This window comes from Oncorhynchus mykiss, chromosome 22 (assembly GCF_057628025.1).
Source record: "Oncorhynchus mykiss isolate SJ-2025 chromosome 22, ASM5762802v1, whole genome shotgun sequence".
Taxonomy (NCBI): Eukaryota; Metazoa; Chordata; class Actinopteri; order Salmoniformes; family Salmonidae; genus Oncorhynchus; species Oncorhynchus mykiss.
This window is the reverse complement of record NC_143043.1, coordinates 22,750,591-22,776,792: the sequence shown is the minus strand read 5'-3', so window position 1 is coordinate 22,776,792 and position 26,202 is coordinate 22,750,591. Positions and strand designations below refer to the sequence as shown.

General features: G+C 46.9%; 1 protein-coding gene across 7 annotated transcripts in view; it reads left to right on the top strand.

Annotated features, from left to right (window-relative positions):
• The window catches only part of hdac4 (histone deacetylase 4), a 259,159-nt gene that overhangs the window by 115,871 nt on the left and 117,086 nt on the right, over nt 1–26,202 (top strand). For 2 of the 7 annotated variants that reach the window (XM_090215734.1, XM_090215733.1), the window contains exon 4: nt 10,088–10,250. The exons of the other annotated variants lie outside the window; for them this stretch is intronic. The gene's annotated coding sequence lies outside the window, so the exon portion shown is untranslated. The remainder of the gene's footprint in view (nt 1–10,087; nt 10,251–26,202) is intronic. 7 annotated transcript variants of the gene reach the window in all.

The following is a 26,202-nucleotide window of genomic DNA, read 5'->3' as shown; positions in this document are numbered from 1 at the left end:
AAGCGAACTAACTTAAACAGAGCTTCTTTAATAACCAAACATAGGTAGGCTCAGATAGACCGGCAGATTCCGACAGGACAGGACAAGGTTACAGCAAACATGACGATAGTCTGGCTCAGGCATGAAACACAACAAACAAGAATCCGACAAGGACAGGAACAAAAACAGAGAGAGATATAGGGACCTAATCAGAGGGAAAAAGGGAACAGGTGGGAAACGGGGTGAATGGGTAGTTAGGAGGAGACAAGGCACAGCTGGGGGAAAGAGGGGGAGAAAAGGTAACCTAACAACGACCAGCAGAGGGAGACAGGGTGAAGGGAAAGGACAGAAACACACAACATGACAATACATGACAGTACCCCCCCACTCACCGAGCGCCTCCTGGCGCACTCGAGGAGGAAACCTGGCGGCAACGGAGGAAATCCTCGATCAGCGCACGGTCCAGCACGTCCCGAGAGGGAACCCAACTCCTCTCCTCAGGACCGTACCCCTCCCAATCTACGAGGTACTGGTGACCACGGCCCCGAGGACGCATGTCCAAAATTCTACGGACCCTGTAGATGGGTGCGCCCTCGACAAGGATGGGGGGGGGGGGGGGGAAGACGAGCGGGGGCGCGAAGGACGGGCTTGATGCAGGAGACATGGAAGACCGGGTGGACGCGACGAAGGTATCGCGGAAGAAGAAGTCGAACTGCGACAGGATTAATGACCCGAGAAATACGGAACGGACCAATGAACCGCGGGGTCAACTTGCGAGAAGCCGTCTTAAGGGGAAGGTTCTGAGTGGAGAGCCAAACTCTCTGACCGCGACAATATCTAGGACTCTTAGTTCTACGCTTATTAGCAGCCCTCACAGTCTGCGTCCTATAACGGCAAAGTGCAGACCTGACCCTCTTCCAGGTGCGCTCGCAACGTTGGACAAAAGCCTGAGCGGAGGGGACGCTGGACTCGGCGAACTGAGATGAGAACAGCGGAGGCTGGTACCCGAGGCTACTCTGAAAAGGAGATAGCCCGGTCGCAGACGAAGGAAGCGAGTTGTGGGCGTATTCTGCCCAGGGGAGCTGTTCTGACCAAGACGCAGGGTTGCGAAAAGAAAGACTGCGTAAGATGCGACCAATAGTCTGATTGGCCCGTTCTGCTTGACCGTTAGACTGGGGGTGAAAGCCGGAAGAGAGACTGACGGAAGCCCCAATCAAACGGCAAAACTCCCTCCAAAATTGAGACGTGAATTGCGGACCTCTGTCCGAAACGACGTCTGACGGAAGGCCATGAATTCTGAAAACATTCTCGATGATGATTTGTGCCGTCTCTTTAGCAGAAGGAAGCTTAGCAAGGGGAATGAAATGAGCCGCCTTAGAGAACCTATCGACAACCGTAAGAATAACAGTCTTCCCCGCTGACGAAGGCAGTCCGGTGACAAAATCTAAGGCGATGTGAGACCACGGTCGAGAGGGAATAGGGAGCGGCCTGAGACGGCCGGCAGGAGGAGAGTTACCGGACTTAGTCTGCGCGCAGACCGAACAAGCAGCCACGAAACGACGCGTGTCATGCTCCCGGGTGGGCCACCAAAAACGCTGGCGAATGGAAGCAAGCGTACCCCGAACGCCAGGGTGGCCGGCTAACTTGGCAGAGTGAGCCCACTGAAGAACGGCCAGACGAGTAGGAACGGGAACGAAAAGAAGGTTCCTAGGACAAGCGCGCGGCGACGGAGTGTGAGTGAGCGCTTGCTTTACCTGCCTCTCAATTCCCCAGACAGTCAACCCGACAACACGCCCCTCAGGGAGAATCCCCTCGGGGTCAGTGGAGGCTACTGAAGAACTGAAGAGACGAGACAAAGCATCAGGCTTGGTGTTCTTAGAGCCCGGACGATAAGAAATCACGAACTCGAAACGAGCGAAAAACAGCGCCCAACGCGCCTGACGCGCATTAAGTCGTTTGGCAGAACGGATGTACTCAAGGTTCCTATGGTCAGTCCAAACGACAAAAGGAACGGTCGCCCCCTCCAACCACTGTCGCCATTCGCCTAGGGCTAACCGGATGGCGAGCAGTTCGCGGTTACCCACATCATAGTTACGTTCCGACGGCGACAGGCGATGAGAAAAATACGCGCATGGGTGGACCTTGTCGTCAGAGAGGGAGCGCTGAGAAAGAATGGCTCCCACGCCCACCTCTGACGCGTCAACCTCGACAACGAACTGTCTAGAGACGTCAGGTGTAACAAGGATAGGAGCGGATGTAAAACGATTCTTGAGGAGATCAAAAGCTCCCTGGGCGGAAACGGACCACTTAAAGCACGTCTTGACAGAAGTAAGGGCTGTGAGAGGAGCTGCCACCTGACCGAAATTACGGATGAAACGACGATAGAAGTTCGCGAAGCCGAGAAAGCGCTGCAGCTCGACGCGTGACTTAGGGACGGGCCAATCAATGACAGCTTGGACCTTAGCGGGATCCATCTTAATGCCTTCAGCGGAAATAACAGAACCGAGAAATGTGACGGAGGAGGCATGAAAAGTGCACTTCTCAGCCTTCACAAAAAGACAATTCTCTAAAAGGCGCTGGAGGACACGTCGAACGTGCTGAACATGAATCTGGAGTGACGGTGAAAAAATCAGGATATCGTCAAGGTAAACGAAAACAAAGATGTTCAGCATGTCTCTCAGGACATCATTGACTAATGCCTGAAAGACAGCTGGAGCGTTAGCGAGGCCGAAAGGAAGAACCCGGTATTCAAAGTGCCCTAACGGAGTGTTAAACGCCGTCTTCCACTCGTCCCCCTCCCTGATGCGCACGAGATGGTAAGCGTTACGAAGGTCCAACTTAGTGAAAAACCTGGCTCCCTGCAGGATCTCGAAGGCTGAAGACATAAGAGGAAGCGGATAACGATTCTTCACTGTTATGTCATTCAGCCCTCGATAATCTATGCAGGGGCGCAGAGACCCGTCCTTCTTCTTGACAAAAAAAACCCCGCTCCGGCGGGAGAGGAGGAGGGGACTATGGTACCGGCGTCAAGAGCTACAGACAAATAATCTTCGAGAGCCTTACGTTCGGGAGCCGACAGAGAGTATAGTCTACCCCGGGGGGGGGTGGTTCCCGGAAGGAGATCAATACTACAATCATACGACCGGTGTGGAGGAAGAGAGGTGGCCCTGGACCGACTGAACACCGTGCGCAGATCGTGATATTCCTCCGGCACCCCTGTCAAATCACCAGGCTCCTCCTGTGAAGAAGAGACAGAGGAAACAGGAGGGATAGCAGACATTAAACATTTCACATGACAAGAGACGTTCCAGGAGAGGATAGAATTACTAGACCAATTAATGGAAGGATTATGACAAACTAGCCAGGGATGGCCCAAAACAACAGGTGTAAAAGGTGAACGAAAAATTAAAAAAGAAATGGTTTCACTATGATTACCAGAAACAGTGAGGGTTAAAGGTAGCGTCTCACGCTGAATCCTGGGGAGAGGACTACCATCCAGGGCGAACAAGGCCGTGGGCTCCTTTAACTGTCTGAGAGGAATGTCATGTTCCCGAGCCCAGGTCTCGTCCATAAAACAGCCCTCCGCCCCAGAGTCTATTAAGGCACTGCAGGAAGCTGACGAACCGGTCCAGCGTAGATGGACCGACAAGGTAGTGCAGGATCTTGAAGGAGAGACAGGAGTAGTAGCGCTCACCAGTAGCCCTCCGCTTACTGACGAGCTCTGGCCTTTTACTGGACATGAAGTGACAAAATGACCAGCGGAACCGCAATAGAGACAGAGGCGGTTGGTGATTCTCCGTTCCCTCTCCTTAGTCGAGATGCGGATACCTCCCAGCTGCATGGGCTCAGCACCCGAGCCGGCAGAGGAAGATGGTAGTGATGCGGAGAGGGGGGCAACGGAGAACGCGAGCTCCTTTCCACGAGCTCGGTGACGAAGATCAACCCGTCGCTCAATGCGAATAGCGAGTTCAATCAAGGAATCCACGCTGGAAGGAACCTCCCGGGAGAGAATCTCATCCTTTACCTCTGCGCGGAGACCCTCCAGAAAACGAGCGAGCAAAGCCGGCTCGTTCCAGCCACTGGAGGCAGCAAGGGTGCGAAACTCAATAGAGTAGTCTGTTATGGATCGATTATCTTGACATAGGGAAGACAGGGCCCTGGAAGCCTCCTCCCCAAAAACAGATCGATCAAAAACCCGTATCATCTCCTCCTTAAAGTCCTGATACTGGTTAGTACACTCAGCCCTTGCCTCCCAGATTGCCGTGCCCCACTCACGAGCCCGTCCAATAAGGAGAGATATGACGTAGGCGACACGAGCAGTGCTCCTGGAGTAAGTGTTGGGCTGGAGAGTAAACACAATATCACACTGGGTGAGGAACGAGCGGCATTCAGTGGGCTCCCCAGAGTAACACGGCGGGTTATTGATTCTGGGCTCCGGAGATTCGAAAGCCCTGGAAGTGGCCGGTGGATCGAGGCGGAGATGGTGAACCTGTTCTGTGAGGTTGGAGACTTGGGTGGCCAGGGTCTCAACGGCATGTCGAGCAGCAGACACTTCCTGCTCGTGTCTGCCTAGCATCGCTCCCTGGATCCCGACGGCTGAGTGGAGAGGATCCGAAGTCGCTGGGTCCATTCTTGGTCGGATTCTTCTGTTACGGTGAGTGAATGAGGACCCAAAAGCGAACTAACTTAAACAGAGCTTCTTTAATAACCAAACATAGGTAGGCTCAGATAGACCGGCAGATTCCGACAGGACAGGACAAGGTTACAGCAAACATGACGATAGTCTGGCTCAGGCATGAAACACAACAAACAAGAATCCGACAAGGACAGGAACAAAAACAGAGAGAGATATAGGGACCTAATCAGAGGGAAAAAGGGAACAGGTGGGAAACGGGGTGAATGGGTAGTTAGGAGGAGACAAGGCACAGCTGGGGGAAAGAGGGGGAGAAAAGGTAACCTAACAACGACCAGCAGAGGGAGACAGGGTGAAGGGAAAGGACAGAAACACACAACATGACAATACATGACAGCGTGTGTTTTTGTGTCACCTAAGCCCTTGCTCCACACTCATGGTTCACAGGAACATGGGATGAGCCAACCAACACCATTCCAACACCAGCGTGTGAATGACACGCCATCGACACATCAATAACACGTCACAATGTGACCGAGATTAGATTCGTAGTGGTGGAAGCCTGACACATCTTAATGTCATTTTTACTCCCTGTTTACTTTTAGACTGATGTTAAGTAGAATATAGCTTTCACCCACCCTCTATGTTGGTAGCAGTATCACATTTCAATCAATTTTATTTTATAAAGCCAGTTGTCACAAAGTGCTGAACAGATACCCAACCTTAAACCCGAAGGAGAAAGCAATGCAGAGACAGAAGCACGGGGCTAGGAACAAGTTCCTAGAAGGCAGGAACTTAGGAAGAAACCTTATTGCGGAACTAGGCTCTGATTGATGGCCAGTCCTCTTTTGGCTGTACAGATGAGAGAGGGGAGATGACGAGAGGGAGCCTCTTCTAATGATTGAGATGCAGCCCGGGTCAAAGCCAGGCCATATTAAAACTCCTCCACTTCCGTTTGTTTATCACTCAACGTGAGGGAGGGAAAATGAATAGAAACATGGAGATGTGGCGCACTGGGCTGCATGTTGGACGCCCACATCACACCGCGTGAAAACCACAGCGCTCTTCTCATCCACATCCTGCCAGCTTGTCAACAGCACCTAGCGCCAAATACATACTTTAATAGTTGGTGGTTTCTCTCCGTCGAAGCCAAATGTGTCGACTGTGTGTGTGGGTTATTAGTCAACTCCAAAAGTGCAACACTTGCCCATCTGGAACTCCAGGCTCAAGCGTATGCTCAAAGTATTTGTATGCTTTCTGTTGGTAGAGTGTACTGGAGTGAGTGGAGAGGGATGGGTTGAGTAGGTTGGCTGGGACAGATATGTGTAACAAGAGGAAGAGGGATGGGTTGAGTAGGTTGGCTGGGACAGATATGTGTAACAAGAGAAAGAGGGATGGGTGAGTAGGTTGGCTGGGACAGATATGTGTAACAAGAGAAAGAGGGATGGGTGAGTAGGTTGGCTGGGACAGATATGTGTAACAAGAGAAAGAGGGATGGGTTGAGTAGGTTGGTTGGGACAGATATGTGTAACAAGAGAAAGAGGGATGGGTGAGTAGGTTGGTTGGGACAGATATGTGTAACAAGAGGAAGAGGGATGGGTTGAGTAGGTTGGCTGGGACAGATATGTGTAACAAGAGGAAGAGGGATGGGTTGAGTAGGTTGGCTGGGACAGATATGTGTAACAAGAGAAAGAGGGATGGGTGAGTAGGTTGGCTGGGACAGATATGTGTAACAAGGGGAAGAGGGATGGGTTGAGTAGGTTGGCTGGGACAGATATGTGTAACAAGAGAAAGAGGGATGGGTGAGTAGGTTGGCTGGGACATATATGTGTAACAGGAGGAAGAGGGATGGGTGAGTAGGTTGGTTGGTTGGGACAGATGTGTGTAACAGGAGGAAGAGGGATGGGTGAGTAGGTTGGTTGGGACAGATATATGTAACAGGAGGAAGAGGGATGGGTGAGTAGGTTGGCTGGGACAGATATGTGTAACAGGAGAAGAGGGATGGGTGAGTAGGTTGGTTTGACAGATATGTGTAACAGGAGGAAGAGGGATGGGTGGGTAGGTTGGTTTTGACAGATATGTGTAACAGGAGGAAGAGGGATGGGTTGAGTAGAATGGTCAGGACAGATATATGTAACAGGAGGAAGAGGGATGGGTTGAGTAGGTTGGTTTTGACAGATATGTGTAACAGGAGGAAGAGGGATGGGTTGAGTAGAATGGTCAGGACAGATATATGTAACAGGAGGAAGAGGGATGGGTTGAGTAGGTTGGTTTTGACAGATATGTGTAACAGGAGGAAGAGGGATGGGTTGAGTAATTGGTTGGGACAGATATATGTAACAGGAGGAAGAGGGATGGGTTGAGTAGAATGGTCAGGACAGATATATGTAACAGGAGGAAGAGGGATGGGTTGAGTAGGTTGGTTTTGACAGATATGTGTAACAGGAGGAAGAGGGATGGGTTGAGTAATTGGTTGGGACAGATATGTGTAACAGGAGGAAGAGGGATGGGTGGGTAGGTTGGTTTTGACAGATATGTGTAACAGGAGGAAGAGGGATGGGTTGAGTAATTGGTTGGGACAGATATATGTAACAGGAGGAAGAGGGATGGGTTGAGTAGGTTGGTTGGGACAGATATGTGTAACAGGAGAAGAGGGATGGGTGAGTAGGTTGGTTGGGACAGATATGTGTAACAGGAGGAAGAGGAATGGGTTGAGTAGGTTGGTCGGGACAGATATGTGTAACAGGAGAAAGAGGGATGGGTTGAGTAATTGGTTGGGACATATATATGTAACAGGAGGAAGAGGGATGGGTGAGTAGGTTGGTTGGAACAGATATGTGTAACATGAGGAAGAGGGATGGGTGAGCAGGTTGGTTGGGACAGATATATGTAACAGGAGGAAGAGGGATGGGTTGAGTAGGTTGATCGGGACAGATATGTGTAACAGGAGAAAGAGGGATGGGTGAGCAGGTTGGTTGGGACAGATATATGTAACAGGAGGAAGAGGGATGGGTGAGTAGGTTGGTTGGAACAGATATGTGTAACATGAGGAAGAGGGATGGGTGAGCAGGTTGGTTGGGACAGATATGTGTAACAGGAGGAAGAGGGATGGGTTGAGTAATTGGTTGGGACAGATATATGTAACAGGAGGAAGAGGGATGGGTGAGTAGGTTGGTTGGGACAGATATGTGTAACAAGAGAAAGAGGGATGGGTGAGTAGGTTGGTTGGGACAGATATGTGTAACAGGAGGAAGAGGGATGGGTGAGTAGGTTGGCTGGGACAGATATGTGTAACAAGAGGAAGAGGGATGGGTTGAGTAGGTTGGCTGGGACAGATATGTGTAACAAGAGAAAGAGGGATGGGTGAGTAGGTTGGCTGGGACAGATATATGTAACAAGAGAAAGAGGGATGGGTTGAGTAGGTTGGCTGGGACAGATATGTGTAACAGGAGGAAGAGGGATGGGTGAGTAGGTTGGTTGGTTGGGACAGATGTGTGTAACAGGAGAAAGAGGGATGGGTTGAGTAATTGGTTGTGACAGATATGTGTAACAGGAGGAAGAGGGATGGGTGAGTAGGTTGGTTGGGACAGATATGTGTAACAGGAGGAAGAGGGATGGGTGGGTAGGTTGGTTTTGACAGATATGTGTAACAGGAGGAAGAGGGATGGGTTGAGTAATTGGTTGGGACAGATATATGTAACAGGAGGAAGAGGGATGGGTTGAGTAGAATGGTCAGGACAGATATATGTAACAGGAGGAAGAGGGATGGGTTGAGTAGGTTGGTCAGGACAGATATATGTAACAGGAGGAAGAGGGATGGGTGAGTAGGTTGGTTGGAACAGATATGTGTAACAGGAGGAAGAGGGATGGGTGAGCAGGTTGGTTGGGACAGATATGTGTAACAGGAGGAAGAGGGATGGGTTGAGTAGGTTGGTTTTGACAGATATGTGTAACAGGAGGAAGAGGGATGGGTTGAGTAGAATGGTCAGGACAGATATATGTAACAGGAGGAAGAGGGATGGGTTGAGTAGGTTGGTCAGGACAGATATATGTAACAGGAGGAAGAGGGATGGGTGAGTAGGTTGGTTGGAACAGATATGTGTAACAGGAGGAAGAGGGATGGGTGAGCAGGTTGGTTGGGACAGATATATGTAACAGGAGGAAGAGGGATGGGTTGAGTAGGTTGATCGGGACAGATATGTGTAACAGGAGGAAGAGGGATGGGTTGAGTAATTGGTTGTGACAGATATGTGTAACAGGAGGAAGAGGGATGGGTGAGCAGGTTGGTTGGGACAGATATATGTAACAGGAGGAAGAGGGATGGGTTGAGTAGGTTGGTCGGGACAGATATGTGTAACAGGAGGAAGAGGGATGGGTTGAGTAATTGGTTGGGACAGATATGTGTAACAGGAGGAAGAGGGATGGGTTGAGTAATTGGTTGGGACAGATATATGTAACAGGAGGAAGAGGGATGGGTGAGTAGGTTGGTTGGGACAGATATGTGTAACAGGAGGAAGAGGGATGGGTTGAGTAGGTTGATCGGGAAAGATATGTGTAACAGGAGGATGAGGGATGGGTTGAGTAATTGGTTGGGACAGATATATGTAACAGGAGGAAGAAGGATGGGTGAGTAGGTTGGTTGGGACAGATATGTGTAACAGGAGGAAGAGGGATGGGTTGAGTAATTGGTTGGGACAGATATATGTAACAGGAGGAAGAGGGACGGGTGAGTAGGTTGGTTGGGACAGATATGTGTAACAGGAGGAAGAGGGATGGGTTGAGTAATTGGTTGGGACAGATATATGTAACAGGAGGAAGAGGGACGGGTGAGTAGGTTGGTTGGGACAGATATGTGTAACAGGAGGAAGAGGGATGGGTGAGCAGGTTGGTTGGGACAGATACTGTATGTGTGAATACTAATAGAGTGTGAGTAACACGCTCGCCGTTTCTTCAACTGGGAGGTGAGAGGGATGCAATGGAGGTGGAACCCCACACCTGATGGTGTGTGTGTGTGTAGCTTGTGTAATTACTATGCATTAGGCGTGTGTGTGTGTGTGTGTGTGTGTGTGTGTGTGTGTGTGTGTGTGTGTGTGTGTGTGTGTGTGTGTGTGTGTGTGTGTGTGTGTGTGTGTGTGTGTGTGTGTGTGTGTGTGTGTGTGTGTGTGTGTGTGTGTGTGTGTGTGTGTGTGTGTGTGTGTGTGTGTGTGTGTGTGTGTGTGTGTGTGTGTGTGTTCTCCACAGTCCACTAATCTCAGCCCATTCTCCCTCAGCCAAAACAGCTTTCTCCCTCTCTACACAAATTAGCACCAGCCCACGCACTCACACATTGAGTGGGCTGTCAGACCAGGGTTGGCTACAGTACGCTCTCTCTTTCATTCTCTCTCTCTTTTAATAACCTTCTTTCTCTCTTTTTAAATCTCTCCCACTCGTGCTCTCTCTAACCAACCTTTATTTTTCTCTCCCTCTATCTCATAGGGAAAGGTCCTGTTGGGCCAATCTTTTGTTGAGCGAGGGCATAGGTGAAGGGGAGGAGCAGTGGAGAGGGAGTGAAGGAGTGGTGAGCAGAGAGATAAGAGGAGAGGAGACGAGAGAGCAGGATAGGAGACGACAGAGGAGAGGAGACGAGATGGGGGATACTGTAAGTGACAGACGCTGTTTGCTCGTCTCAGTCATTTCACTGAGCAGCCTTTATTTAGCATACTGAATTATAGATGAATGTTTAAGTGCTGGAGAGAGAGAGAGAGAAGATGGAGAGGGGGGGAGAGAGAGAGAGAGAGAGAGAGAAGATGGAGAGGGGGAGAGAGAGAGAGAAGATGGAGAGGGAGAGAGAGAGATATGGGGGAAGATGAGAAAGAGAGATGCAGAGGATTGGAGAGAGTTAATGGAAGGGTGAGGGAAAGAGAGAGGGAAAGAGAGCGAAAAAGACCGGAAGAGAGGGAAAGGAAGAGCGGCACACTATGCAAATTAACCCTGATTCATTAGCATTTCAAAACTTGAGCATGAAAATCAAGAGAGTGCTGTGTGTGAGCCGGATCAAATTCATTCGCGCTCTCCCTCACCTTCCCTCTCTCGCTATCTCCCTCTCACAGTCCCTCTGCTCTCGCTCTTTCTGTCTTTCTCTCCCTCTCACAGTCCTACACTGTCTTTCTCTCTCTAACTCCCTCTTGGTCATTCATTTTCTATTCACATCTTTTATTTTATTCTCTCTCTGTTTCTCCCTCTCTCTCACATTCCATCTCAGTCTTTCCATTTTCAGCGAGCATACCCATCCTCTTCATACCACATGCACATGCACAGACACACTGCCACATCATTAATGCATGCTGCAAGCTGATCAACTGGCACTGAGGCTCTGGGCCCATCCCAAATGGCTCCCTATTCCCTTTGTAGTGCACTACTTTTGACCTATATGGCTCTGGTCATAAGAAGTGCACTATATAGGGAATATGCCACCATTTAGGTTGTGTCCTCTGTCTTATAGGCAGGAAAAGATGCCCATGAGCTTCCTGTTTACCATTTGTTTTATTCTCAAAGCTGCTTCCTGGGTTAGGTTTTGGGCCAGAGTAGAGGCAGATAAATATGCCCCCTAGACACTGACCTAAGGTACGTTTTTCAAAACACACACACACACACACACACACATTGGAAGGCAGGACCCTCCCCCCGGTCAGTCTGTCCTGTCTGGCACCTATACGGGTGCCCACTGGGCGGGGGCGGGGGATGGGGGTGCAGTGGGAACTAGTTGAGCCATCTGCTTGCAGTATGTCAGCAGTATGTCATCTCTATACAGAAAGCTTACTGTATCCTCCACTAGCTGTATAATGTCGTATTGCACTGGGTAGGGGCGGTCATTTTAGTAATCTCAGCCGATGGCCACATAATTTTTTTTCTACATCATCTCTTGATGTTTGTTTCCATCTTTCTCTTGCACTGAGTCACTCACTCCCTCATTCACACGCTCACTCACTCATTCACTAACTCACTCCCTCACTAATTTGCTCGCTCGCTCAATGACTCACTCACACCGCAAGCTCACTCTCTATAGCTCAGGTCTGTACAGTGTGATGTGTAGGTCATGTAAAGCACTCAACCATCCCAGTCACAAGTTGGAAAATAGATCAGCCATCTCTCATTGCTCGGTGGACATGTGGAAGTCTTAGTTCCTCTATTGTAAATACAGTGGTAAGATTGTTCGATTCAGGGGCCGATTTAACAGCCATGTCATGCCGGTCATTATGTCTAAGGGATTTTGATCCATCCAGTCAAATCATGTGATGGTCTCATGTGATAAATTCAATTGAGTGGACATGATTTGGAAAGGCACACACCTGTCTATATAAGGTCCCACAGTTGACTGTGCATGACAGAGCAATAGCCAAGCTATGAGGTTGAAGGAATTGTCTGTAGAGCTCCGAGACAGGATTGTGTCGAGGCACAGATCTGGGGAAGGGTTCCAAAACATTTCTGCAGCGTTGAAAGTCCCAAAGAACACAGTGGCCTCCATCATTCTTAAATGGAAGAAGTTTGGAACCACCAGGACTCTTCATAGAGCTGGCTGTGTGGCAAAACTGAGCAATTAGTGGTGAAGGGCCTTGGTCAGGGAGCTCCAGAGTTCCTCTGTGGAGATGGGAGAACCTTCCATAAGGACAACCATCTCTGCAGCCTTCCACCAATCAGCCCTTTATGGTAGAGTGGCCAGAAGGACGCCACTCCTCAGGAAAAGGCACATAACAGCCCGCTTGGAGTTTGCCAAAAGGCACCTAAATACTCTTGGATGATGAGAAACAAGATTCTCTGGTCTGATGAAATCAAGATTGAACAGTTTGGCCTGAACGCCAAGCATCACATCTTGAGGAAACCTGGCACCATCCCTATGGTAAAGCATGGTGGTGGCAGCATCATGCTGTGGGAATGTTTTTCGGCGACAGGGACTGGGAGAGTATTCAGGATGGAGGGAAAGGTGAATGGAGCAAAGTACAGAGAGATCCTTGATGAAATCCTTCTCCAGAGTGGTCAGGACCTCAGACTGGGGCGAAGGTTCACCTTCCAACAAGACAACAACCCTAAGCACACAGCCAAGACAATGCAGGAGTGGCTTCGGAACAAATTTCTGAATGTCCTTGAGTGGCCCTTCCAGAGCCCAGACTTGAACCTGATCGAACATCTCTGGAGAGACCTGAAAATAGCTGTGCAGCGACGCTCCCCATCCAACCTGACAGAGCTTGAGAGGATCTGCAGAGAAGAATTGGAGTAAATCCCCAAATACAGGTGTGCCAAGCTTGTTGCGTTATACACAAGAAGAATTGAGGCTGTAATTGCTGACAGAGGAGCTTCAACAATGTACTGAGTAAAGGGTCTGAAAGTTATGTAAATATATTATTTCAGTTATGTATTTTTAACATTTGCAAAAATGTCTAAAAACCTGTTTTTTCTTTGTCATTATGGGGTATTGTGTGTAGATTGATGAGGGGAAAAATAACAATTTAATCAATTTGAGAATAAGGCTGTGACGTAACAAAATGTGGAAAAAGTCAAGGGGTCTGAATACTTTCCGAATGCACTGTATTACCGAAGGAACAAGACAAATATAGAATGTCTGTGCTGTATACAATTTAGATCCAAACTTGACATTTGGTGACAGCAGTGGGATCCATGTTTAATGCAGTGCCTCTATAGCGCAGTGTAGTTGAGTGAAACAGACAGGGGCATTGTGTAATGACTGGCTGTGGATTTGGCCTGGAGAGAGGGAGGGCGGATGAGAGGAGGGGGAAAAGAGTGAGCAGGAGAGGAGGACAGGAAGAGGGGGAGAGTAGTCCAGAGGACAGGCATCACGGGTCACCTTGACCCCTCCGTGGGGGCCGTCTGCTACAGCAGAGCTACCGCTGGGCTTGCAGAGACCATTCTGCTCACTAGACCGCAGTGCCAGGGGGGGGGGCGTTGTGTGTGTCTGTGTGTGTGCGTGCACGCGTTTGCTTGTGTAATAAACTCATGCTTCCTTGTGTATATGTCTATTTTGGTATGCACCATCTATGTGCATATCTTATAAAACAAACAGATAACAAAAGTTATAGATTTCCAAACGAACAGAGTAACCGACCTTTAGCTAATTTGAGCAGAGTGATTAAACCACTAAGGGACCAGAGAGTCCACAGAGTGATTTGTGGCAGTTCATTTTCACAATGAAAGGCCACCCGCCTGCTGTACATGTGTTTGCAGATGGGCACCCCCCCTCTACTCGAGCCCTGGTGCCAGCCTCACAGATGGCCTTGACGGCTCCTGCTCTGTCCCCCCGCGTTGGCATCGGTGCCCGGTCATGCTGCCAGGGCAAGCGGGCGGTAGCAAGGGAGCCAGCTGCCTCAGTTCTGGAGAACCGCAACACACACACACACACGCACGCCGCGGAAGTGGCGGTGCGTGCGCGCTCACACACATACACTGACTGACACATCAACCATTGCTCAAGGACTTGTCTTCTTGACCTCTTGATGAACTGGTGGTTCTTGAGTACCTTTACCTTTTAAAATAGCAGACTACTACATGAAGTGCATGGTAATGGAGGCGTCTCTCTCTTCCTCTCACTTCTTTCAAAACCTTTATCCCTTACATTTTCACCATGCTAAGTAAAGTTGATCACCCTATCGATGAAATCATCCTACCAATAAAACTGATCGAACAATTGATTGATTTGCAGGCCCTCGTGTCAAGAGTCTCGCAGCTTCCCAGTCCACTGAGTCTGGTCCCTGAGGGAGAGAATAGGAACAATCTCGTCAGGCCCACGCCCTGCCCATTAAGACGCATGTTGTTAGGCGCTGGAGCCTGCTAGCTTAGCACTTAGTGCTGTAGAACGACTGGCCCAGAGTAATGCTGTAATACTACACCCACTGGCCTTGTGGCTGATCAATAGAACGTATGCCGCCCATACTACCCAATGGCCAGGGCCGCCCTCACGCTCTCTTGTTGCTTACTCAACAGTTGTTCCAGTTGTATGAGACAGGTTTCATCCCTTCTTCAATTATCCCTCGGAGGATACATGTGCACACTACACACACATTATGTCCGGTAGTAAAAAAGGATTTAAGTCGAGATACATTCATCAATGTTAAGCTTTAGATCAGTGTTTCCCATCTCCATTCCATGAGTTCCCACAACAGCACACATTTATGTTGTAGCCCTGGACAAAAACACCTTATTAATTTAATTGAGGGCTTGATGATGAGGTGACAAGTTGAATCAGGTGTGCTTGTCCTGGGCCACAATAGAAAAGTTTACTGTTGGGGGTACTCATGACTGGAGTTTGGAAACACTGCTTCAGATGGACCCGGGACAGGGTACAGGATGGACCACACATTTGTCACATGCACAAGTACCGTGAAATGCTTAACTTGTAAGCCCTGCCCAACGATATCAAATAGTATAAAAACACGATCAATAAGAGAGGAAGCTATGTACAGGGTCAGTGCCAGCCCCAGATGTGCAATGTGCAGGGATACTGGAGTATTTGAGGTAGATATGTACATGTAGGCAGGGATTAGGAGAAAGTGACTTGTAGCAGGATAAATAATAAACTGTATAGCAGCAGCATAAGTGGTGGGTGTTAGTGTAGGCGTGATAGCCACTTTATTAAAGAAAAAAGTACTATACTATGACTGATATGTGGTTGTCACACCTAGCTACCTTAAGGTGAATGCACTTAACCGTAAGTCGCTCTGGATAAGAGTGCCTGCTAAATTACTACAATGTCAAATGTGATAGGCAGATATATAGTACCAGTCAAAGGTTTGGACCCACCTACTCATTCCAGGGTTTTTCTTTATTTTTGCCATTTTCTACATTGTCAAATAATAGTGAAGACATCAAAACTATGAAATAACACATATGGAATCATGCAGTAACCAAAAAAGTGTTATCCAAATCAAAATATATTTCATATTTGAGATTCTTCAAAGTAGCCACCTTTTGCCTTGATGACAGCTTTGCACACTCTTGGCATTCTCTCAACCAGCTTCATGAGGTAGTCACCTGGAATGCATTTCAATTAACAGGTGTGTTCTGGTTAAAAGTATGTTGGTGAATTTCTTTCCTTCTTAATGCGTTTGAGCCAGACAGTTGTGTTGTGACAAGGTATTATGGTTGCAAAGGATCGGAAACTTTCCGGTAAATTCCGGATTTTTTTCCAGAAATTTTCCATGGGAGGTTAAGCCCGGTAATTTGGGGAATTTTGCTTAAATTCATTAAAAAATGTAGCTTATAACCGTGAACCACATACACATAAGGCAATTCTAGGTTTTGTGGAATATTTTGGTTAAACTATCCCGAATTCAATGGAATTGCAACCCTCTGCATGCACAGTGCATTCTTCCGTCACATGTGCAGTGCACTCTTCCATCACATCTCAAGATCTTGCACACAAATGAGATGCTATTGAGCCCACACTACTACACTGTCTGAGCCATGGACAACATGCTTTCTGGTAAGTTTTTGATTACCATTTCTGGGTGGGGTGAATATATTTTGATGTCTTGTTAACTAGTAAATGGTAGCCTACAGCAAAGTGTGTTTAAATCATTTCTAACTTGCTAACAATTTCTGGTAGTTAGTTTTTGCTACCATGTGGGTTTGAGCTTGCTAACTGAGGAGTGTTATTCACCTGTTTCCATACATGTTTCATTTTAAAACATCTATCTTACAAAGGAGTTGTTTAATCTAACTGCATAACTATTTATCTGTACATGGAATTGTATTTTCTTTTTTACATATTGATTTCTAATCTTTACAGGAATATGCCACGTGCACTATCTGATGTGTGGAGACGTTTCACTGCAGTTAATATAGAAGGAAAAGCTGTGTACATTTGCAAATAATGTGCCAAATCATGTGAGGAATGCAACAAAGATGCAAAATCATCTGGCCAAGTGCATAAAGTTCCCTCGTTGCTCACACCAATTAACCTCTGACAAAAGTCCCTCTGCTTCTATTTGAGGTGAAAATGATGGATCAGACACCTTATCAATAGCAACAGCTCATGGTCCTCCTGGAATCAGACGTTTATTTTTTACTCAATGGAGGAACGTAGTCATAGAAATGCTGATGAATGTCTTGCTCGAGCTATGTATGCAACTGGTTCAGCTCTGATGCTCACAGGCAATGTGTATTGGAAGAGATGTGTGAATGTCCTTCGCCCAGCATACACCCCCTCCAACCAGACAAGCTTTAGCTACTCATTTGCTGGATGCGGAGTTCAACAGAGTTCAAGTGAAGGTCAAACAAATCATAGAGAAAGCGGTCTCTATTGCAATCATCTCTGATGGGTGGTCGAATGTTCGTGGGCAAGGCATAATTAACTAAATCATCTCCACCCCTCAACCAGTATTCTACAAGAGCACAGACACAAGGGACAACAGACACAACGTCTCTATATTGGAGATGAGCTGAAGGCTGTCATCAATGACCTTGGACCACAGAAGGTATTTGCACTGGTGACAGACAATGCTGCGAACATGAAGGCTGCTTGGTCTAAAGTGGAGGAGTCCTACACTCACATCACACCCATTGGCTGTGCTGCTCATGCATTGAATCTGCTCCTCGCGTACATCATGGCACTGAAAACAAAGGATACACTCTACAAGAGAGCCAAGGTAATGATTAGGTATGTGAAGGGTCATCAAGTTATAGCAGCAATCTACCTCACCAAGTAAAGTGAGAAGAATAAGAGCACCACATTGAAGCTGTTCAGTAACACCCATTGGGGTGGTGTTGTCATGTTTGAAAGTCTCTTGGAGGGGAAGGAGTCTCTCCAGGAAATGGCCATATCACAGTCTGCCAATATGGACAGCCCCATCAAGAGAATCCTCCTGGATGATACATTTTGGGATGGAGTGGTGAGCAGCCTGAAACTCCTGAAACCTATAGCAGTAGCCATTGCACAGATTGAGGGAGACAATGCCATCTTGTCTGATGTTCAGACTCTGCTTGCAGATGTAGGAGAAGAAATCCGTACTGCCCTGCTCACTTCCCTGTTGCTCCAAGCAGAGGAAACTGCAGTTCTGAAATACATCAAAAAGTGTGAAGACTTCTGCCTGAAACCCATACACACCCCAGCGTACATGTTGGACTCCAAGTATGCTGGCAAGAGCATCCTGTCTGGTGCAGAGATCAGAAAGGCCTATGGTGTCATCACTGCCGTGTCTCGCCACCTTGGCCTGGATGAGGGCAAGGTTCTTGGCAGTCTGGTGAAGTACACTTCCAAGCAAGGGCTTTGGGATGGAGATGCAATATGGCAGTCGTACCAAAATATCTAATCAGCCACCAGGTGGAAGGATCTCTGTGGATCTGAGGCTCTTTCCCTTGTTGCCTCCATCATCCTCCAAATCCCACCAACAGCCGCCTCAGAGCAGCCGCCTCATCAGCCGCCTCAGAGCGCAACTGGTCCTTGTTTGGGAACACACACACCAAGCACGCAACAGGCCGACCAATACAAGGGTTGAAAAATGGATGGTCATCTGGACAAATTTGAGTATTTTTGAGACTGACAACGAGCCATCCTCAACAAGGTTGGAAAGTGACAGGGAAGATGAGGCCGCGGAGTCTGATTATCAAGAGGTGTACATTGAGGAGGTTCAGGGAGAAGACATGGAAGCCTGAGAGGAAGACAACCAAAACTTTAGTTTCTAGACTTTACTTTACTAGACATTTTACAGATGTATGTTGAAAATGTTTTTGGGAGATGTGATGGATCATTGGGGATCAATATTCCCTTTCTTTTGTTGTTCAGTGAAATCATCCCATGTGAACTCATTTGATTAAAGTTCAATTCGTAACTTTAAAAAAACGTTTTTTTATTTCTATTGGAAGGATTTCATCATTTGCAATTATGTCTACATATTATGATGAGGTAAAAGGTTTGTTTGTCTTCATCTGATGTAGTAAATATATCCAATGCAAAACATATCTACATTTAAATGGTATTAATATTAATTTGTATATACAGTGCCCCCTTGAACTTTGCGACCTTTTGCCACATTTCAGGCTTCAAACATAAAGATATAAAACTGTATTTTTTTTGTGAAGAATCAACAACAAGTGGGACACAATCATGAAGTGGAACGACATTTATTGGATATTTCAAACTTTTTTAACAAATCAAAAACGGAAAAATTGGGCGTGCAAAATTATTCAGCCCCTTTACTTTCAGTGCAGCAAACTCTCTCCAGAAGTTCAGTGAGGATCTCTGAATGATCCAATGTTGACCTAAATGACTAATGATGATAAATACAATCCACCTGTGTGTAATCAAGTCTCCGTATAAATGCACCTGCACTGTGATAGTCTCAGAGGTCCGTTAAAAGCGCAGAGAGCATCATGAAGAACAAGGAACACACCAGGCAGGTTCGAGATACTGTTGTGAAGAAGTTTAAAGCCGGATTTGGATACAAAAATATTTCCCAAGCTTTAAACATCCCAAGGAGCACTGTGCAAGCGATAATATTGAAATGGAAGGAGTATCAGACCACTGCAAATCTACCAAGACCTGGGACGGAGATTTGTCTTCCAACAAGACAATGATCCAAAACATAAAGCAAAATCTACAATGGAATGGTTCAATAATAAACATATCCAGGTGTTAGAATGGCCAAGTCAAAGTCCAGACCTGAATCCAATCGAGAATCTGTGGAAAGAACTGAAAACTGCTGTTCACAAATGCTCTCCATCCAACCTCACTGAGCTCGAGCTGTTTTGCAAGGAGGAATGGAAAAAATGTCAGTCTCTCGATGTGCAAAACTGATAGAGACATACCCCAAGCGACTTACAGCTGTAATCGCAGCAAAAGGTGGCGCTACAAAGTATTAACTTAAGGGGGCTGAATAATTTTGCACGCCCAATTTTTCAGTTTTTGATTTGTTAAAAATGTTTGAAATATCCAATAAATGTCGTTCCACTTCATGATTGTGTCCCACTTGTTGTTGATTCTTCACAAAAAAATACACTCTGGAAGACCCAGAGTTACCTCTGATGCAAAGGTTAAGTTTGTTAGAGTTGCCAGCCTCAGACATTGCATCCCAAATAAATGTTTCACAGAGTTCAAGTAACAAACACATCTCAACATCAATTGTTCAGAGGAAACTGCGTGAATCAGGCTTTCATGGTCGAATTGCTGCAAAGAAATCCCTACTAAAGGACACCAATAAGAAGAGACTTGCTTGGGCCCAGAAACACAAGCAATGGACATTAGACCGGTGGAAATCTGTCCTTTGGTCTGATGAGTACGAATGTGACATTTTTGGTTCTAACCGCCGTGTCTTTGTGACGTAGAGTAGGTGAACAAATGATCTCCGCATGTGTGGTTCCCACCGTGAACCATGGAGTAGAAGATGTGATGGTGTGGGGGTGCTTTGCTGGTGACACTGTCTGTGATTTGTTTAGAATTCAATGCACACTTAACCAGCATAGCTACCACAGCATTCTGCAGCGATACGCCATCCCATCTGGTTTGGGCTTAGTGGGGCTATCATTTGTTTTTCAACAGGACAATGACCCAACACACCTCCAGGCTGTGTAAGAGCTTTTTGACCAAGGAGGAGAGTGATGGAGTGCTGCATCAGATGACCTGGCCTCCACAATCAGCTGACCTCAACCCAATTGAGATGGTTTGGGATGAGTTGGACCGCAGAGTGAAGGAAAAGATGCCAACAAGTGCTCAGCATATGTGGGAACTCCTTCAAGACTGTTGGAAAAGCATTCCAGGTGAAGCTGGTTGAGAGAAGGCCAAGAGTGTGCAAAGCTGTCATCAAGGCAAAGGGTGGCTACTTTGAAGAATCTAAAACATAATATATTTTGATTTGTTTAACACTTTTTTTGTTTACTACATGATTCCATGTGTTATTTTTTATCCCTTCACTATTATTCTACAATGTAGAATAATGAGTAGGTGTGTCCAAACTTTTGACTGGTAATGTACATGTAAACAGGGCTGAAAAGGAATATATAAATACTTATGGTAATATACTAATGGTAACATATACATGTAAACAGGAGTATTACTGACCAGTAGCAGGATAAATAGATGTATACTAATGGTAATGATAATCAGTATTCAATGAACAGCACCATAGTGGTAGTAATGCATCTAGTCAATAATAATTTTAGCAGCAGCGTAGGTGTGAAGGGGAGCAGTAGCTGTTAGCCATTTCACAGTCTTATGGCCAGGGGTTATGAGCTGTTTAGGAGTCTGTTGGTCTGAGCCTTTATGCACCAGTACTGCCTGCCGGACCGGAGCATAGAGAACAGTCCATGCCTTGGGTGGCTGGAGTCTTTGGCAATATTTCAAGCCTTTCTCAGACACCACCTAGCATTTACTTCCTGGATGGCTGGGAGCTCACCCCCAGTGATATGCTGGGCTGTCCTCACCACCCGCTGTAGTGCCTTCCAGTCGAGGGCGGTGCCATAACAGACAGTGGTACAACTGGTCAGGATGCTCTTAATGGTGCAGCTGTAAAGTTCTTTGAGGGGCCATGCCAAATCGTTTCAGCCTCGTTCTTCACAACTGTGCTGGTGTGAGAGTGCCATGTTAAATCCTCAGTGATGTGGACACAGGAACTTGAAGCTCGTGACCCTCTCCACTGCGGCCCCATCGATGTGGATGGGGGTGTGCATCCGCCCCCGTTTTCTGTAGTCCAAGATCAGCTTCTTGATCTAACTGACGTTGAGGGTGAGGTTGTGCTCCTGGCACCACACTGCCAGGTCTCTGACCTCCTCCCTGTAGGCTGTCTCATCGCCGTTGGGAGGGCCCCATGTTGTTGTTGTGACGGAGTTGTTGTTGCCTACTCTTATCACCCGGGGTCAGGCAGTCAGGGAGTCTAGGATCCAGTTGCAGAGGGAGGTGTTCAGTGTCAGGATCCTGAGCTTAGTGACTAGCTTGGAGGGCACTATGATGTTGACATAGACCTCCTACCCAGGGGCTGATGACCTCACAGAGAGACTAGGATAGAGAGGAGGAGTGAATGGAGATGGATAAAGGGATGACGGAGAGAGAGAAATCAAGAGAAAGAAGGCTAAAATAAAGAAGGGGATGAGAGAGGTAAAAGAGTAGATAGTCTGGCAAAATGGAGTTACAAATAGAATGACATAACTGTAGGGTATGGCCTCCATATATCTTAGTCTGACCTCTTTAAACACACACACACACACACACACACACACACACACACACACACACAGGCTAGACTGAAATTAAATCTGGTGAAGGGTAAGGCAAGGAGCTGAGGCACAGACTTGTTTTTGTCTTCCGACAGAGCGGGCAATGTGCTAACCTACTTTATCCGCCTTAGTGGCATTATCCTGAAAGCAATATCAGGTTGAGAGTTTATTGTCTAGGAGTATGTGTGTGTGTGTTGGGTGTGTGGATGCGTGGTTATGGGTGCGGTGGGGCTCTATTTTACCATGTTATAAATGTTGTAAAGGGCATAGTCTGATTTAGGCACGCCGTCTGTCTGACAGTCAGTGACCATAGAGAAAGACATCTGGAGATTGTGACCTCAGAGAGCAACGTCTGCCTGTACTGTACATTAGTTTACTGTTCACACTTCATTAACCCTCGATTCACCACCTAAATCACCATACAAATGTTTTCATGTGTACCAGCTTTGATATAGTTGGGTTAGGTGGCTATGTGTAAAGGCGGTATACATAAGACTCCTCCCTCCCACCTCTAATACGCTCTACTCTTCCTCTGAACTTGCTGTCTCACCTCTTAAGGCAAAGGGCTTATTGTTTTAAGTATTTTAAAAGCCATACTGGGGTTATATATGTCAGTATATAGCTTACTGCATCTATTATCCATGACCACCATATGGTCTAAAGGCCTTGTTGGGGCTTCCAGCTCCCGGACACTAGACCACTGTGACCAAAGCTCTGTCAGCTGATCCGGGAAAGAGCCTCCATTATGGGGAAGCCAACCAAATGGAGCCAGAGGCTAATGGTTAATGTTAGCGTATAGCATCCTCCCTCTGAGGTGATGTCTAGGGTAAGCGCGAGCAACATTAACGTCCCGACCCCCTACCGCAGTGGTGTTTTGTTTAGAGTGTCTTAGGCTGTTTGAGACCACACTGGTCTGGAAACGAGGCCATTTGTAAATGCAATATTCGCTCAGAAATTGTGCAATGACTTTGATTGGCAATTAAGTCTGGTATGGCAATTAAGTCTGGCAACCCAACTGATTGGCAAATGTACTGCAAATTAAGAAATCATGTGACTAAACTAAATTTTAAAAATTAAAACTACACTATGAAACAAGGAGAAATTATATAAAGAATGATAGTAAAAAGCTTTGGGGCACCTTAAATGAAATTTTTGGGGAAAAAAGCCAACTTGGCTCCTTCATTCATTGAATCAGATGGCTCATTCATCACAAAGCCCACTGATATTGCAAACTGCTTTAATTACTTTTTCTTTGGCAAGATAAGCAAACTTAGGGATGACATGCCAGCAACAAACGCTGACACTACACATCCAAGTATATCGGACCAAATTATGAAAGACAAGAATTGTACTTGTGAATTACGTAAAGTCAGTGTGGAAGAGGTGAAAAAATTGTCTATCAACAATGACAAGCCACCGGGGTCTGACAATATGGATGGAAAATTACTGAGGATAATAGCAGATGATATTGCCACTCCTATTTGCCACATCTTCAATTTAAGCCTACTAGAGAGTGTGTGCCTTCAGGCCTGGAGGGAAGCTAAAGTCATTCCGCTACCCAAGAATAGTAAAGCCCCCTTTACTGGCTCAAATAGCTGACCAATCAGCCCTTTAACAACCCTTAGTAAACTTCTGGGGAAAAAATATGTTTGACCAGATACAGTGCTATTTACAGTAAACAAATTGACAACAGAATTTCAGCATGCTTATAGAGAAAGACACTCAACAAGCACAGCACTTACACAAATTAGAGAAATTGATGATAAAATAATTGTGGGGACTGTCTTGTTAGACTTCAGTGCAGCTTTTGACATTATGATAGTCTGCTGCTGGAAAAACATGTGTATAGCTTTACACCCCCTGCTATAATGTGGATAAAGAGTTACATGTCTAACAGAACACAGAGGGTGTTCTTTAATGGAAGCCTATCAAATATAATCCAGTTGGAATCAGCAATTCCCCAGGGCAGCTGTTTAGGCCCCTTGCTTTTTTACTATTTTTACTAACAACATGCCACTGACTTTGAGTAAAGCCAGAGTGTCTATGTATGCAGATGACTCAACACTATACAGTCGTGGCCCAAAGTTTTGAGAATGACACAAATATGAATTTTCACAAAGTCGGCTGCCTCAGTTTGTACGATGGCAATTTGCATATACTCCAGAATGTTATGAAGAGTGATCAGATGAATTGCAATTAATTGCAAAGTCCCTCTTTGCCATGCAAATGAACTAAATCCCCCAAAAAACATGTCCACTGTATTTCAGCCCTGCCACAAAAGGACCAGCTGACATTATGTCAGTGATCCTCTCGTTAACACAGGTATGAGTGTTGAGGACAAGGCTGGAGATCACTGATGATGATTGAGTTTGAATAACAGACTGGAAGCTTCAAAAGGAGGTGGTGCTTGGAATCATTGTTCTTCCTCTGTCAACCATGGTTACCTGCAAGGAAACACGTGCCTTCATTATTGCTTTGCACAAAAAGGGCTTCACAGGCAAGGATATTGCTGCCAGTAAGATTGCACCTAAATCAACCATTTATCGGATCATCAAGAACTTCAAGGAGAGCGGTTCAATTGTTGTGAAGAAGGCTTCAGGGCACCCAAGAATTCCAGCAAGTACCAGGACCATCTCCTAAAGTTGATTCAGCTGCGTGGTTGGGGCACCACCAGTACAGAGCTTGTTCAGGAATGGCAGCAGGCAGGTGTGAGTGCATCTGCACGCACAGTGAGGCAACGACTTTTGGAGGATGGCCTGGCCACACTGATCCTCAACGAGGGGGCCCCTAAGGGGTGCGTGCTCAGTTCCCTCCTGTACTCCCTGTTCACTCATGACTGCACAGCTAGGCACAACTCCAACACCATCATTAAGTTTGCTGTTGACACGTAGGCCTGATCACAGACAACAATGAGACAGCCTAAAGGGAGGAGGTCAGAGACCTGACCGTGTGGTGCAAGAACAACAACCTCTCCCTCAACGTGGTCAATACAAAGGAGATGGATGATTGTGGAGTACAGGAAAAGGAGGACCGAGAACGCCCCCATTCTCATCGGCGGGGCTGTTGTAGAGCAGGTTGAGAATTTCAAGTTCCTTGGCATCCACATCAACAAACTAACATGGTCCAAGCACACCCAGACTGTTGTGAAGAGGGCACGGCAAAACCTATTCCCCCTCAGGAGACTGAAAAGATTTGGCATGGGTCCTCAGATCCTCAAAAGGTTTTACAGCTGCACCATCGAGAGCATCCTGACGGGTTGCATCACTGCCTGGTATGGCAACTGCTCGGCCTCCGACCTCAAGGCACTACAGAGGGTAGTGCGTACAGCCCAGTATTTCACTAGGGCCAAGCTTCCTGCCATCCAGGAGGAAGGCCCTGAAAATTGTCAAAGACTCCAGCCACCCTTGTCATAGGCTGTTCTCTCTGCTACCGCACGGCAAGCAGTACCGGCGCGCCAAGTCTAGGTCCACGAGGCTTCTAAACAGCTTCTACCCCCAAGCCATAAGACTCCTGAACATCTAGTCAAATGGCTACCCAGACTATTTGCATTGCCCCACCCCCCCTCTACGCTGCTCTGTTATTATCTATGCATAGTCACTTTAATAACTCTACCTACATGTACAGATTACCTCAACACCGGTGCCCCCGCACATTGACTCTGCACCAGTACCCCTTGTATATAGCCATTTAAAATATATACAATTTTAAATGTATTTACTCTTGTAACCCTCTGATAGTGCTAGTGATGCTAACTATAGGGTCGTGGTTTTGATCCACATGATTTAAAGTGCACTGGACTGGGCTAGCAAGCTAGCATAGCTAACGGCTGATGGCCCCCTCTCTACTGCAACCCCTCTTGATTACGCTAGCAGGGCATTACCATTGAGGGAGTGGTGGAGGGAGGGAGGGAGTCAGTAAAAATGGATGATTTGAGCTTATCATGCGCCCAAAAACCAAGAGGGGGGCCATTGATGTCTCCAAGACTGTTTGTTGTTCAGAACAAAGGCAAGTTGATTTGTTGTTGGTGTGTTGGTTTAGTTCAGTAATGGGTTAGGGGGCACAGTGCTTGTTAGCAGAGCAGAGGCAGGCAGGCAGCCTTAGTTGTGCATTTTGATTGTTATTCCTAGAATCCACAGGCGGCTGCGGGGAGGATGGAAACCATGTGATTGATGTATTTGATACCATTCCACTCATTCCGCTCCAGTCATTACCACGAGCCCGTTCTCTCCAACCTCCCGTGCTTGAATCTGTCTATCTATTTGTGTTAAGGTCTGTGTGGTTGTGTGTGTCTGTGCCTGCTCGTGTTTGTTTTTGTTTGTGTGTTTGTGTGTGCGTAGAAGCCCAATTGTGTGTCTGAATGAACGTCCTTTGTCTCGGTGAGGCCTTGTGCGCTGACA